Raw genomic sequence first — 16,341 nt, forward strand, 5'->3', positions numbered from 1 at the left:
AAGGAGCAAAGGGCGCTGCAGCATGTTTCTAGAAGTCTCTTCAAATCCCGTCAGACAAAGTCCTGAAACCCTAATCGACTTTTTAAAGTGGAAGGGAAAGCAGCGGAATTGCAAAGGTACAATTGATTAACAAGATAAACCAGATGCTCTGTGTACTTAGGTGACGCTAACCACTTCTGAACTATTTGGTGTGACTTAAAAGTCATTTGTATTCAATTGGCCAGGACTCTCCAAACACCGTTTCAAAAACTTATCTATCTATCCACACATGCCCATATATGCATGCATGTGCATAAACACACACATATTTACAACCTATCTTCTCCAGAACTAGACGAACAACAGCTAGCAACACATTTGATAGGAAAGACATGAAATGAACCATAATAACCTCTTCCCCTTCCCTAGGCTTTGTCTTGACAGAATCCCTTGGGACCTTGAAAATATAGGCACACAAGTCCTCAGTTCCTAGTTCAGTATAAAAAAAAAATCTATGCCAGAAATAATATTGATGTTTTTCAGTACCAGTAGAAAACACCTGGTGACTTTTCTCATATGAATGGTATGAAAATATTTTCATTCACAACTTATTTGATACATTCATGCAACCTCCTTCTACTTTATCTGTAAATGAGATTACTTATGTCCGGAGATAAATATGATGCTTTGCTGAGATATTAATATATGCAGTAGTGACAACCCAGTATCTCAGACATGAGAGATATTCCAAAAATTAAAATAAAGTACCTGCAAGTACACTACAATTCTTCCAAGTGATTCTCAGAATTTCCACATACATCTCAAAACCATAATCAGCCTTATGAGAAAGCAGCAGTTTATTTAAACATGATTTTGGAGGTGGTTAAAATGGTTCCCTCGCACCTTACTACCTCCCCCCATTACCTTTAATTCCCCCTAAAGAACCACTCCTTTGAGTTCTAAAGCCTTTTTGGTCCTTAGAATACTCCTTATTAAAAGGCACCTACCACTGGGGCCTCTGTTGGCTGATAAGTAGAGGAAATACTTATCAGCTGGTGTTTCTGCTGTGACAGCTGGCAAAGAATAGCATTCTCCAAGAACAAGATATGGAATTTCTGCCCTGGGGTGACTGTACAGCTTGGCACAGAGTAGCGTGGAGGGAGAGAAACAAAGACCAACCTGGCCTATTTCACTATATTGCCCAAGGCAGCCCTGTGAACTGATTTTATCATTAAGATATCTTGCTTGACAATTTCAAATCCTATCACATGCTACTAGGTAATACTCAGCACTGTTTTCAGGCTACTAGTCAATTACTGCTTCAATGCGCTGAATGGTGTACCATACGACTAAAAGATGGACTACAGTTTCCTTAAGAACACAGCTCACTCCAAAGGAATTGTTTTACACCCTAGTAGAGTCAGACTCAGTAATGTCTGTCTTTTACGGGTCCACTGGAAGCTAAATTTGAGCCAAGTTATTCCACATATGTGCTCCCCCAAAACAACATGTCCTATCACTATAGTGACAACTGTTACTTCCTACTATAAAAAGGCATTTTGCGCACATACTCTAAATTCCAAAACAAAAGCTTGCAGGCTAACTAGTGTGCCCATTTTGCAGATACTGAAATTGCAACTAAAGAAACACAAAACTACTAAGGAAAAAGTCTGAACTTGCTGACAGGACCAAGCACGTCCCAACACACTGCAGTGCCTATCAACAAACAGGGGTCTTGTATTTGTATTATTTAGAACTTCTGATCCACTTCATTTATGTCATCAGACAATACTGAAGGCCTGCTGGTTACCAACCAAGCAGAGCATAAAGAAGCAGCACCTTACAGAACACACAGATGACTTGGGTATCAAGAAATGATGAATAAATCAAGATAATGTGGATTATTGCTTAAAGAACAATACAAACAATATGGGTTCCAAACGTTTTTGATCACTAAAAACTACAATGTACAATGTTGTATTAGTCGCAGGTGTACAATCCCAAGATTAGGCATTTATATCACTTACAAAGCGATTACCTCAATAAATCTAGTAGCTATCTGACACCATATATAGTTATTAAAGTATTATTGACTGCATGCTCTGTGCTGTACTTTGCATCCCTATGACTATTTTGTAACTGTAACTTAAAAATTGAAATATTAAAATAAATATAAATCACATTTTTTCTAAATTAAAAGTTAAAAAAAGGACAGAAGTGGCCCACACATTCAAATGTCCCTTACAGCAGCGGTCCCCAACCTTTTTGGCACCAGGGACCAGTTTCATGGAAGACAACTTTTTCACAGACCAGAGAGGGGGAATGGTCTCGGGATGATTCAAGTGCACTACATTCAAGCTCACCTCCTGCTGTGCTGCCCAGTGCCCAACAGTCTCAGACCAGTACCAGTCTGCAGCCTGGAAGTTGGGGACCCCTGCCCTGGAGGTCAAGTATGACAATATATATTTTTAAAAGAACTCTGATGATCAGAATAAAGGATATGGCAGGACAATCTTATCAGTACCCATTAAAATGATGTAGAAGTTTCTCATTGACAACGATTGATATTTTGGGTTGCATAATTCTTTGATGGGAGTAGGGAAGGGACGCTGTCCCATTTTTGTAGAATGCTTAGCAGAATCTCTAGCCTCTACCCATTGAACACTAGTAACACTGCCTATTTATGAAACTCAAAAATGTCCCTAGACATCGCCAATGTCCCCTGGGAAAGCAAAATTAGTCTAGTTCAAAGCCCGTAATAAAAAAATATTTAGAAACACAAAGTTCAAGTTTAATAATATATTATTTTCAAGTAAAAAGTGGTTATAAAATAATATAATTTTTTGAAGATAAGTATATATTTACCAAAAAATAAAACTTTAAGAACATCAATGTGTTAAAGTGATCAACTTGGTGATAGGGGAATATGTAATTTTTGTTTTCTTCTTGGCATATTTTCCAGGCCCCCCATATTTACCACAACAAATACAAATTTTATTTTGCAGCATATTTTGTGGCATTCTAGAAATTCTAAGTATTCATTTATTTTATGTAATAATATTTTAACTTATTTTAATTTTTGTTCAAGTACAGTTTTCTGTCTTTTATTCCCATCCCAGCCCACCTCCCCAGTGCTCCCCAACTCCCTCCCATTTCCACCCCCCAGTTTTTGTCCATGTGTCCTTTATGCTTGTTCCTGTAAACCCTTCCCCTTTCCCCTGAAATTCCTCCCCATTTCCTCTCTGATCACTGTCAGCCTTTCTCTATTTCAGTGTCTTTGGTCATATTTTGCTTGCTTGTTTGTTTTGTTGTTTAGGTTCCTGTTAAAGGTGAGATCATATGGTATTTGTCTTTTACCACCTGGCTTATTTCACTCAACATAATGCTTTCCAGTTCTATCCATGCTGTTGCAAAGAGTAGGAGCTCCTTCTTTCTCTCTGCTGCATAGAATCCCATTGTGTAAATGTACCATAGTTTTTGGATCCATTCATTTACTGCTGGGCACCTAGGTTGCTTCCAACACTTGGCTATTATAAATTGTGCTGCTGTGAACATTGGGGTGCAGCATCTATTTATTTAAAATCTACATAAGAAATTGTCTAACTCTGTCTAAATCAACAGAGAAATTGTCTAACTCTGGACTGAAGATTAAGAAAAGTATTCCCTGATAAATGTAAATTCCAGATTTGTAAGTCATACACTCCCATAATATCAATCACTTCTACCATTGTAGTCTGGGGACCCCTAAACTGAGAGATTACCACAAAAGCCAATGTCAGATAAGGGGTGCTTCTACATCATATAGCAAAAGGAAATGTAAAACTGCTCTGGAGGAATTTTCCCACATCCTAGGCTTCAAAGGGAGATTTTTGCAAGGAAAAAAAAAGAACAACAAAAGCAATGAACAACTCTCCCATAAATTTAGTCACATTTATCTGGGGATCACTTACCATGGGAAAGTCAATAGACACAAGCAAGAGCTTAAAGCTGCAAGACCATGAAATAACTGAAAGACAATCTGAGTGATAAGAGAAAGAAGTAATTACCCTACCCCAAAAGGTAAGACATTGTAAAAATAAATAAATAGTCAATATCTTTCTAAAAAGAAATCAAATGGATGTTTGAAAAATGAAATGTATAATTGAAAAGAGAATTAGAGAACTGAGACATATGAAAAAATTACTATACCCCAGAGATGGAGCTCATAAAGGACAAGTTTAAAATCATGAAAAAACAACCAAGAAAGTCCAAGATACCTTTAATATAAGTTTCCAGAAGAAAAAAGTTGAAAGAATGAGAGGCAATAATTAAAGAGATAATAGCTGAGAATTTTTTTCAGAGTTGATTATACCTATGAATTCTCAGCTTCAAGAAGCTCCAGATAATCAAGCTACAAAGCCATTGCTATAAACAGAGCAGAGAATTGATAAAACATGAGAGACAACAACTAGATTGACAGGTGATTTCACAAAAGAAACTGTAGAAGTTGGAAGGCAATGGGGAAATAACCTCTTGTGGATGAAAAAAGGCCCAGCCACACACTAAACCTGACAGGCTCAGGGGCCACCTGCATGGTGGGCCTTACAAACTAAGAGACTGAAAGTCACCATATAGGATGGACTGAAATTAAACATCTCTAGCTAAAAGTGAGTTATGGCTGGTCGTCATGTCCTAGGCCAGTATCTTTCTTGACAAAGGTCAATCTTTACTTTAACTGAGTCTGTCTATTGTCCTTTTGCATCTACAATAACATGCCTTTGGAATGTCAGGATAATCCTTTTTCCAGATCCCTCAGAGCACAATCTCTCAGCCCAGCAGGAGACCACCGAGTCCCTCATTGTTATTGGTATCCTACTAATTGTTAACTGCTAACTATCCTATACCCACCTAGGTAAAAGAAGCATGTGTTTATTCATTTTACTTTTTTATCCAATCTCAGGGATTTCCCTGCTTTGCTTTCTCCTGCCTCCCTTATGTCTTTCTCTTTGATTCTGATGTATAAAATAAGTGGCACTTGTCAGTTTGGCTCGAATAAACTCATAAACATTCTTACAGGTTTAGATGTTTCTTACGTCAACACTCAAATTGTGATGAAAAATAACTGTCAGCTAAGTATTTTATTTAGAGGTAAATGTTATTCAACAGGGTGAGCACACACACACACACACACACACAAAAAACTGAGACAAAGACTCAGAATTCACAAAAAGCCACAATCATTCACTTTTGCTGAAAGAACTACTAAAAAATATAGTTTAGAAAGAAGAAAACTGAAGCCAAAATGAATGAATGGAATGCAAAATGCAAAGACAAGTGATAAAACTGGTAGATGTGTAGGTAAATCTGAACAGGTATTACTGTGTAAAACAATAACAGTAAGTAATTCAAGGGAATACAAATAAGCTAAAATTAAAATAGTGGGCAGCTTCTCTTTAAGAGAATGTATACCTAAAATGATATAATGCCTAGGGTCTTCTTAAAAATATCTAATGACAAGTGCAAGGCATGGGGAGAAATGAACATATATGAATAAAACAGGATGGAAATATACTAATATTTACTGAAGCTGAGTGAAGAGTATATTGGATTCATTGTATTTTCTCTATGCTTTTGTGATTATGTGGAAAATTGCATTATGAAAACTTTAAAATAAAATACTAAAAACAATAAAATATAAGAAGGAAGGGAGAGCTAGGGTGGAAGCATTTCCTGTCCTGATAGATTTTGGGAGGGGTATAGAAATACTGATTACTGTTAGACTTTGTTAAGTCAAGTGGGGTATGTTACAAATGTAAAGGTAAGCACTAAAAAAATAAATTAAAATATATAACTTCCAAAACACTAAAGATAATAAAGGAATTAAAAAGTCATCAAAATAGTAGAAGGCAGGGGAAAAAACAGCATCAGGAGAAACACATGATCTATACAAGACACAAAGTAGGGGGTGGGCTGGTATGGGAGTAAAAGGCAGAAAACTGTACTGGAACAACAATTAAAAATTTCAAAAATAAATAAAAATTAAAAAGACACAAAATAAGGTGTCAGGAATAACCAACACTAATAATTGTAAATGTAAATAGACTAACCTATTAAAATTTAGAAGATCTGTATCTGGATTTAAAAAATATATAATTCCCATTATGGGCTGGTAAAAGAGGCCACAGGAAGGTTGAAAATAAAAGGCAAATTAATTTATTTTATAATAGATATCAAGGCAAAACAAATTATCAGAGATACGAAGAGACATAACACAATGAGGAAAAACAATTGCTTAAGCTAAAATCCTCAAGTCATCCTTGGCTTTCTGTTCTTTTGCATTACAAACCCAAGCCATTAGCAAATTCATTTGGCTTTATCTTCAAAAGAAGTTCCCAGAGCCAGACCACTTCCCTCTACCTCCACCTCTGTCATCTTTCCCTTTCATTATGATAATGACCTCCTGATGGGCTCCTGTTTCTGTTCTTGCTCCCCGTAAATCTATTCTCAACTCAGCAGCTTAAATGATCATATTACAGATACAAGGTATATGATATAATCCCTTTGCTCAAAACATCCCAATGAATTCTCATTTCACTTGACATAAAAATCCAAAATGATTTAGAGAGAAGGCAGCAGAAAGAGTAAAAGTCAGAAGCTTCTTCAGAAATACATATAAAAGCAATAGGGGTGAGAACTTCCCAGCAGTGAAGTTGTATTTCTTTCTTTTTTTTTTTAAATTTGACCTTTATTGTATTTTTTCCATTATTATGTAGTCCCCTTATACTCCCTTCCAATAGCAATCGCCACACTGTTGGCCATGTCCATGAGTCCTTTTTCCTTTTTGCTCAATCCCTCCGACTTCTCACTCCCCCCACACTAGCTGTCATCCTGCTCTCCATCTATGAGTCTGTCCCCATTTTTCTTGTTAGTTCACTTTGCTCAATAGGTCCCACACATGAGTGAAATCATATGGTGTTTGTATTTCTCTGACTGACCTATTTCACTTAGCATAATGTTCTCCAGGTCCATCCATACTCTCACAAAAGATACATCAAACTGAAATGCTTTTGAACAGCAAAGGAAATCATCAACAACAAAAAAGACAATCCATAGAATAGGAGAACTTATTTGCCAACATCTGATAAGGGGTTAATATCCAAAATTCATAAAAATCTTATAAAACTCATACCAAAAATAAAGCAAACATCCCACTTAAAACATGGGCAAATGACCAGAATAGACACTTCTCCAAAGTGAATATACAAATGGCCAATACACATATGGAAAGAAGATCACTATCACTAATCATCAGAGAAGTGCAAATTAAAACCACTATGTGATATAATCTCACACCTCTCAGAATGGCTATCATCAATAAATCAACAAACAACAAGTGCTGGAGAGGCTGTAGAGAAAGGGGAACCCTTTACATTATTGGTGGGATTGCAGATTGGTGCAACCACTGTGGAAAGAAGCATAGAGATACCTTAAAGAATTAAAAATGGATCTGTCTTTTGACCCAGCAATCCCAATTCTGAGAATATATACAAAGGAACTCAATACACTAATTTGAAAGAACAGAAACACCCCTATGTTCATTACCATATTATTTATAATGACCAAGATAAAGAAAGCAGACCAAGTGTCCACCAGTAGATGAGTGGATAAAACAACTATGGGACAACAGTATGGATGGACCTAGAGAACATTATGCTAAGTGAAACAAGCCAGTCAGAGAAAGACAAATACCATATGATTTCACTAATGTGGAATCTAATGAACAAACTGAACTAACAAGGAAATGGGGACAGACTCACAGATGGGGAGCAGGATGACTGCTGGGTGGGAGAGGTTAGGTGATAGAAGGATTGGAAAAAAAAGGAAAAAGGACTCATGGACAACAGTGTGGTGATTGCTGCGGGGAGAAGGATATAATGGTACTAAATGGTAAAGAAAAATACAATAAAAATTAAATTAAAAAATAAAATTAAAATATAGATACCATTTACAATAATATAGAGAGATTATTAGGTCTCTATGTACCCAATATAAAAACTAGCTATAAATAACTCAAAATGTATACATGTATTTTAAATAAATCTAAAAATATAAATAAAAATTATATAACATTTATTACTAAAAGATATAAAGACCTAAATTGATAGAATAATATAACATAGTCATGAATGAGACTTAAAGATGGCAATCATTCACTGCAAAGTAATCTATAGATTCAATGCTATAAATTTAAAAAGCTTTTTTCAAATCTTGGCTACCTATTGCTAAAATTCATAAGGAAGAGGAAAATGCCAAGACTAGAGAAGAAATTTTGAAAAAAATAATTACAAGAGCTTTCACCCACAACATAACTAACTTATCTATAAACACTACAATAAGTTAAATAGTGTGGCTTCAATATAGTGATAGCTTCCATTTATCCATGGATAGGTTTTTAGGCCATTTTTATGCACATATTAAATTAGATTTATTCATAATATACCTGTAAAAATACAATTTCATCAATAATCAAGAAAGTAAAAACCAAAGAGATACAATTTTTAACCCATGTAGATGGAAAATTTTTTAATGAAATAACCTAAAGTTATGCCAGAGACATTAGGAAATTATTTCTTTTGCCCAGTAACAGTGAGGTTCTGAAGTTAATGCAATCTGTGTGTAAAGCAGTTTGACAATACTCTTTTAGAAAAGAGGAATACAGGTATGTCCCACGAGTCAACAATTCTACTCATACAGCCACGAGATCATGTGAACGTGGATGTTCGTAGGAGCACTACTGGTTAGATGTGGAAACAACCTAACCATCCCTCATTAGAAAAACAAATTGATAAATTGAATTGTTTACATAATGAAATATTATGGAGACATTTAAATGAAGACAGTAGTATGTGAATAAATCTTTAAAAACAATGTTAAAAGGAAAGCAATAAAATTGTAAAGAGGATATATACAATATGATGCTGTTCATGTGCATTTTTCTTATTTTTTGTTTTCGGGAGCTTTTGTTGTTGTTGTTGTTCAGTTACAGTTGTCTCCATTTCACCCCCTTTTCTCTCCCCCTGCCCTGCCTACCCCCATGTTCATGTCAAGTTTTAAAAACATGCAAAGTAAAGCATATAGTGTTTTAAGAATCATTAATAATAAATATAAAATAATATGGATATGAATGCTAGACACCAAATTCAGGATAGAGGCTAACTCTGGGAAGAGAAGGGGTGAAATGGGTGGGAGCTAGATATATATATATTTAGATAGATAGAGATGATATAGATTATAGATATAGATAGATACAGCATTTGTTTATGAAAGAATGAGAAATATTAGGCAAATTTGGCCAAAAATACATTTTTATGTAATCTCATTGTCTATGGGCATATAGACATTTACATACCTTCCTATAGATTTCTAGTATGTTTGAAGTGTTTCTTAATTTGAATTTTTTGAGTTGTAGCTAGAATCATCTTTGGCATTAAAAAATGTGTTTTTCCTCAGTGTTTTATTGAAATCTCAAGGGGAAAGAGTCCATCCGAAGGCTTTCCTTTGTCTCTTAAGCTAAGGCTTATCCTACTTAAGTTACATTTTGGACCCCTGCACCATTGCTCAGTGTCATCGTCCAATTTTCCCCTTTCTTCATTGCATCATACTTCAAAGTTTTATTGAAATTCAGGATACACAAATGACAATGGCGACCAGATCTTAAATACTCTTCTCAACAACAAAGCAGATTTTTTAAAAATTAGGCATAGAACCCATTTGGGAAATTAAGGCATGACTAGACATGTCCTCACAATATGCTAAGTATCTCTACACAAGGCTTCTAGTCCAACTGCCTTCGCATACCTTAACCATTTCTCCAGCTGTTATTAAAGACATGATTGACTTTCTTCTTAACTGTAAAGGGGAGGTAGAAATAAATAGCACCCAAGGTTCACCGCTGTCTTCAGAAAGTGTCATCAAAATCCTAATTCCCTTTAGCTTAGAAATTACTTTTTCTAAGCTCAGAGTTTTTCAAGATTGTGACAGTCATTGGGTTAAATGTCGGGGTTGCTTGACACTAAGGGACCACCGTAGCCTAGCACCTAGGAGAAAAGGAAAGGTCTACTATTTGTCTAATCAGGTAATAAAAGGTCTAAATTCCAAACAAGGGAGTCTGGATCACGGGAACACTGAATAGCAGATCTGAATCTGCTGAGCTATAAATGACTGACTCAAGAGAAGCAAATATGTATTTAAAGTTTCATCATATTTTTAGATGTATCTGAAAACTCAGCTAGCAGTCAACACAATCAGTGGGGGGATAAGTGAGTAATAAAAATAAGCCATAAAACTAGCACTTTTAACCTTGTTTTTTCATTTCATAAACTTAAAAAAATATTTAAATTTGTCTACATAGTGCGACAAATTGATTATTTTAACACAATAGCTTATTTTAAAAAGCTGTCCAAGTATTTGTTTTAACTTACTGTTTGTATTGAATTGGCTAGGTCTTCTTTTTTCCTTTTTTTAAACACTAAACACTAAATAGGCCTTATTGACAACATCATAGGTAGACAAAGCAATTACCTTGCTTTGTGTTAGACTGATACAGTATATATGACCTATGTTTGTTTACATTCTTCAGAATTTCTAAATCAGTCAGCAAGTTTCTTTCTGAGTAAATATCCTATATTACAGTTTCTCTTTGCACTACATAACTTCCCAAAAGCTTGCATGACTTATCAAATAACAGTACCCTCCGTAAAAATCCAGCTTCATAGAAAAACGACAAAGTGTTCAACTACCTGTTGGACCTTTGACAGAAGAAAAAGTTGTCCCTGAAAGTCTGTTGTATGTATTACTCCCTAAATTAGATTAATTCACAAATAATCTAATTTTTTCAGGTTTTTAGCAGCAATAATCCAGCTGGAAAATTGAGTAAAAGGCAAGAGGAGTGATAGCAAGGCCAGCGCTACTTGAAAACAAAGCTTACTAAGCTAAGTGAAATGCTATCTATTTGTTTAACATGTGCTGAAAAAATGTCAGAGAGTAATTATATTTTCCAATAATTTTGATTTGAATTTGCATATATGAATCAATAACAGCTACAGGATATGTTTCAATATAGTGCTGGTGTGACTTTTTTAAATTCTTGCTCAAGGATGTATTTATTGATTTTAAAAAGAGAGGAGGGGGAAGAGAGAGAGAAACATCCATGTGAGAGAGAAACACTGGTTGACTGCCTCCTGTATACACCCTGACCAGAGATCAAACCCGCAACCTAGATATGTGCCCTGACAGGGAATCGAACCCAGGCCATTTCAATGTATGAGACAGTGCTCTAAGCAACCAAGCCATGCCAGCCGGGGCTGATTTTTTTTTTAACCTTTGCAATTGCCAGAGAAACTTGCACCTGGCAAAGGTGTAAATAAAGGCAAACCTCACCCGCATTTACCTTGTATTACTAAGCAAAAATCAAGAGGCTTCCCCCCAAAGTTTGATCTTTCCTCTTAAATTTTCCATTGAGTATAAACCTGACTTTTTACTGCCTTACCCAGGCTGTTCCCCGAATGGCATGTTTCACTTCATCCTTTCTCTTCATCTAACTCATCCCTAAAGTCCCATCAAGGGTAAAATCAAGGCATCTTTTCACAAAAGCGTTTCTTGACTCCCTTTCCCTCTTCACATTCACTGGGTCTCCCCTTAAGCCACATATTCTACTTGAAGCTTTCTCCAATTTCCTAGCTTGTCTCTCCTCTGGAATATCAATTAGCAACCTATATTTACTACATTGTTGGTATCGGTTAACAACCAACTATTTACTCCTGTACATCAGTGGTTCACAGTCTGGTGGGCAGGAGAATCTCCACTGGAGAGCTAACCAAGACCACAGGCTCAATTCAAGTGAGTAGGGCCTGAGTATTTCTACCAAGTCCACTGGTGATTCTGATACTGATCAGAGTTGGAAAGCCACTGTTCTATAGCATCCTGACTTACTCACTAATGGTTCCACAGTCAAGTGTTCTCTCCAACACAATTTGAAATTCCTAATAAGCAAGTGGACTGATTCTTTGGTATCTCTTTTTCCATTGCACCATACCCCTCCATCATCAATATTATCCATTAACTATGAAAACTGGAATTCATTTATGTCAGCTCTTTGCAATACCATGATTCTTGATAAATTAGAGTATGGGAAGATACAGATACTTAATTTTGGCTGGTAAGACAAATAACCTAGAGTGAGTAGCTATGTATCACTCAATAATTAATTCAATGGTATTTTTGTACATGTTATATCATTTTCTATTTGACATTTTTTGACATATTACATCTGTGTCAATAACAAGGCTATCAAATAGATATGCATCAATATTTTCATTTGCCATAGGTACTTTACAACTAAAAATGTCTTTTATTCAATACTATAATGTCAAATAAAATGACAAAGAAAAATATCACATGGCTTTTACCTTTCACTCAGCCAGTTAATATTATAGTGAACTCATAACAAAATTAAAAATGTTGAAATATGTGAAATCTATTCACTAAAAATTCATCCAACAGTGTGCTGAGGTGCCACAACTGGCAGCCAGTCAGTAGCTCACGAGGTGTGGGAAGACTCAGACCCTGGGCAAGAGCCCCACCTGCAGCTGTCACCCACAGCTGGATCACTACCATGGCACTTCCGCTGTGCTTCCTCCACCTGTGCAGTCGCTGATGTCACCAGAAGTTTGAGTGGAACCACTCATGACCAGATGATTGAGAAGGCCAAAGGGGAAACTCTCAGCTGCCATACAAATTTACCCTGATATTTACAGGAAGACCAGGGACCACTGGACATCAGATAGCTGCTATCACCAGCTGATAATAAGAAGGTAGATCAAGTGATTATTTTATACTCTAGAGACAAAATTTATGATGACTACTATCAAGATCTGAAAGGACAAGTGCAATTTACAAGCAGTGATCTCAAATCTAGTGATGCAACAATAAATGTAACAAATTTACAGTTGTCAGATATTGGCACATATCAGTACGCAGTGAAAAAAAACCCTGCTGTTGGAAATAAAAGGAGTCAGCTGAGAGTTCTTGAAATGACTTCATCTGTTATATCTGTAAAAAATGCCACTACTGAGTACTCTGGGGCATATAACTCTACAGTCAGCAATAGAGTGGGTTCTGATCAATGCCTACAATACAGTGGGCTCTAATCAATTCCTGCAATAGAGTGGGCTCTGATCAATGCCTGCTATGCCTGGATGTTGTTTTTCCTTCAAACAGAGGTAAAACAACTCCAGAAGCTATTACAGGAACTTTGCTTTCACTAGTGTTCATCTGTCTGATCATCTTTTGCTATCATAAAAAACACAGAGGAAAAAAATATATGAAATGGGAGTTCATCATGGTATCAGGGAAGATGTAACTTCTCTGAAGAGCTGGACGCCCACTGCCAGAAGCTACATGGCAGCAATCATTCATTCCTGGGGTACATGCCTCCTTCCAAAATGAAAGGCTACTCCAAGACTCAGTGTCAAGACTTCTGATCAAAATTGCAGGTAAGTATAAGTGGTATTTGCCTCCCCCCACAACCACAGCAAAATTACAACTAAACTACAGAACAACCATCATTCAGAACTGCATGAAATCTAGCTGAATGGATGTCCTACAACTAGGAAATTCAAGAAAAAATTACGCAAGACTGGTAGGAAGGGCAGAGACACAGAAAGGGCTGGTCCCACACCACATGTGGCTGATAAAATTAGGAAGGATATCTCGGCTGCAGAGGTCCCCTCTGAAAAATTAGCTGTCTCAGCCCCATACCAAGCCCTCCAGCACAAGGTTCCAGTGCCAGGAAGAGGAGTCCCCATAACTTTTGGTTACAGAAATCAGCAGGGATTGAGGCTGAGGGAGACAGAGGGCTTCTGGAGTCCCCGGCAGTTGCTCTTAAATGAAATGGCATGGACATACTTGGACTCACTCCTTCTAAACTCCAGAGCTGGGGTGGCAGCTTATAATGCACCAGAAACATATGGGGAGGAACTAAAATATCTGGCATCAAGATAAGAGCTGGGGGGAGCTTTCTTTCAGATAGAAGTGCTGGCAGAGGCCATCGTTCCTTCTATGAGCCATCCTCTCCACCCAGATCCAATAGGCAGGCACCATATCTGTGTCTTTCAACCTGGTTTACACCATTTGCTCCACCTGGTGATTCCCTGAGGTCCCACCCTACTCAACTTGCAGGCCCATCCGAGCTGTTTCCAGTGGCTTTTCCGTACAAATGGCCTGTCCCTAAATCCTTAGATTTCCCTAAGATCTCTCAGACAAGTAGCATCTGGCCTTAGCATGCCCTGTGCCTCTCAGCGGCTTCAGGCCTGGTACTAGCAGCAGCCAGTCTTGGTTTGCAGCTTGGCCTTTTATGGTAACCTTCAAGCCCAGTACAATAAGCAGCCATCTGCAGATCACTTTGTCACTTATGCCGGATGTCCACAGGCAGAGCAAAGCAGCTGCTGAACTTAGCCTGCACCTCCTGGGAGGCCTCAGAGCCTGCACACCCAGTGGACTGCTTCAAACCATGTTAAAACATTACCACCCAGTCACTTCAACAAGTGACACACACAAGGGACAAACTCAGCAGGCACCAGAGTCCACTGAAATAAGTCCCACTCTGAAGTGGTCCCCTGCATAGGTAATCCTACATGGTGCCTGGAGGTCAGTGTTTGGTAATAGCTGCCAACTGATCAGCTTCAGGGTAAATTTGTTTCATTAACATGCCAACAGCATTCAAGGCCCAACTAGAAGAGGAGGGTGTTCACAGCCCACATAGGAGGGCTCACCTCAAGTGCCCAGCTTATGTGATTGGCAGGGGGGCAGGGAGAGGCTGTGCCACTGGACGCTACAGGATACCTACTACATTAGGACACTCTACCAAGACTGGAAAACAGCAGCTCTACCTAATACACAGAAACAAACACAAGGAGGCTGCCAAAATGAGGAGACAAAAAAATATGTCCCGAATGAAAGAACAGGATAAAACTGTAGAAAAAGAACTAACAAAATGGAGACAAGCAATCTACTCAACACAGAATTCATACACTTGTTATAAAGATGCTTAATAAACTTAGCAAGAACTTCACCAGCATAAAAAAAGACCAGTCAGAAATGAAGGCTACATGAACTTAAATAAAGAATAATTTACAGGGAATCAACAGTAGAGCAGATGAAACTGAAAATCAAATTGGCAATTTTGAATATAAAGAAGGAAGAATCACTCAAACAGAAAATCAAGAAAAAAAAATCCAAACAATGAGCATAGTGTAAGGAGCCACTGGGTCAACTTCAACTATACCAACATATGCAACATGCGGGTACCAGTAGAAAAAGAGAGATGGCAAGAAATCGAAAACTTATATAAAAAAATGACAGGAAACTTCCTTAACTTGGTGAAGAATATAAACATAAAAGCCCAGGAGGTACAGAAAATCCTAAATAAGATTAACCAAAAGAAGCCCACACCAAGACACATCATAATTAAAATGGCAAAGGTTAAAGACAAAAAGAGAATCTTAAAGTCAGCAAGAAAAAAGCAGTTAGTTACCTACAAGGGAGCTCCCATAAGACTGTCAACTGATTTCTCGACAGAAACTTTGCAGGCCAGAAGGGATTGGCAAGAAATATTCAAAGTGATGAAAAACAAGGATCTACAACCAAGACTACTCAGCAAGATTATCATTTAGAAACAAAAGAGAGAGGAACAGTTTCCCAGATTAGAAAAACCTAAAGGAATTCATCACCACCAAACCAGTATCACTAAGAAGGTTAAAGGGTCTTCTTTAAGAAAAAGAAGGAAAAATTTTCAAAAATGAGCAATAATATGGCAATAAATACAGGTTTATCAACAATTGAATCTAAAAAAGAAAATAAATAATTAAGAAGAACAGAAACAGAATCATAGATACAGAGAATGTTTTGGGGGTTGCCATATAGGGGCAGGGGTGGGAGGATGAGTGAAAAAGATAAAGGGATTAAGAATGAATTGGTTGTTACAGAATAGTCATGAGGATATAAAGTACAACATAAGGAATATTGTCAATAATATTCTAACAACTACAAACGGTGTTAGATGGATATGAGATTTGTTGGGTTGAGGAGTTAATAGTTATGTAATAGCTAATCACTCGGCATACACCTGAAACTAATATAATAATGTATGTCAACTGTAATTAAAAAATAAAAATATTATTTTTAAGTATATTTTATTGATTGTGCTCTTACAGTTGTCCCACCTTTATGCATGCTCTGTCCTGCATCCTCCCATCCTCCAGCATCCCCCCTGCCTTAGTTCATGTCCATGGGTCATACATGTAAGTTCTTTGGCTTCTCCATTTC

At 37.1% G+C, this 16,341-nt stretch overlaps 1 pseudogene; it reads left to right on the forward strand.

Annotated features, from left to right (window-relative positions):
- The first annotated feature begins 12,631 nt into the window (after positions 1-12,631).
- Positions 12,632-16,341, forward strand: part of LOC119044102 (coxsackievirus and adenovirus receptor homolog) — an 82,954-nt pseudogene continuing 79,244 nt past the window's right edge.

The sequence above is a fragment of the Artibeus jamaicensis genome, unplaced genomic scaffold, assembly GCF_021234435.1.
Source record: "Artibeus jamaicensis isolate MK-2021 breed Jamaican fruit bat unplaced genomic scaffold, CSHL_Jam_final contig_388, whole genome shotgun sequence".
Classification (NCBI taxonomy): domain Eukaryota; kingdom Metazoa; phylum Chordata; class Mammalia; order Chiroptera; family Phyllostomidae; genus Artibeus; species Artibeus jamaicensis.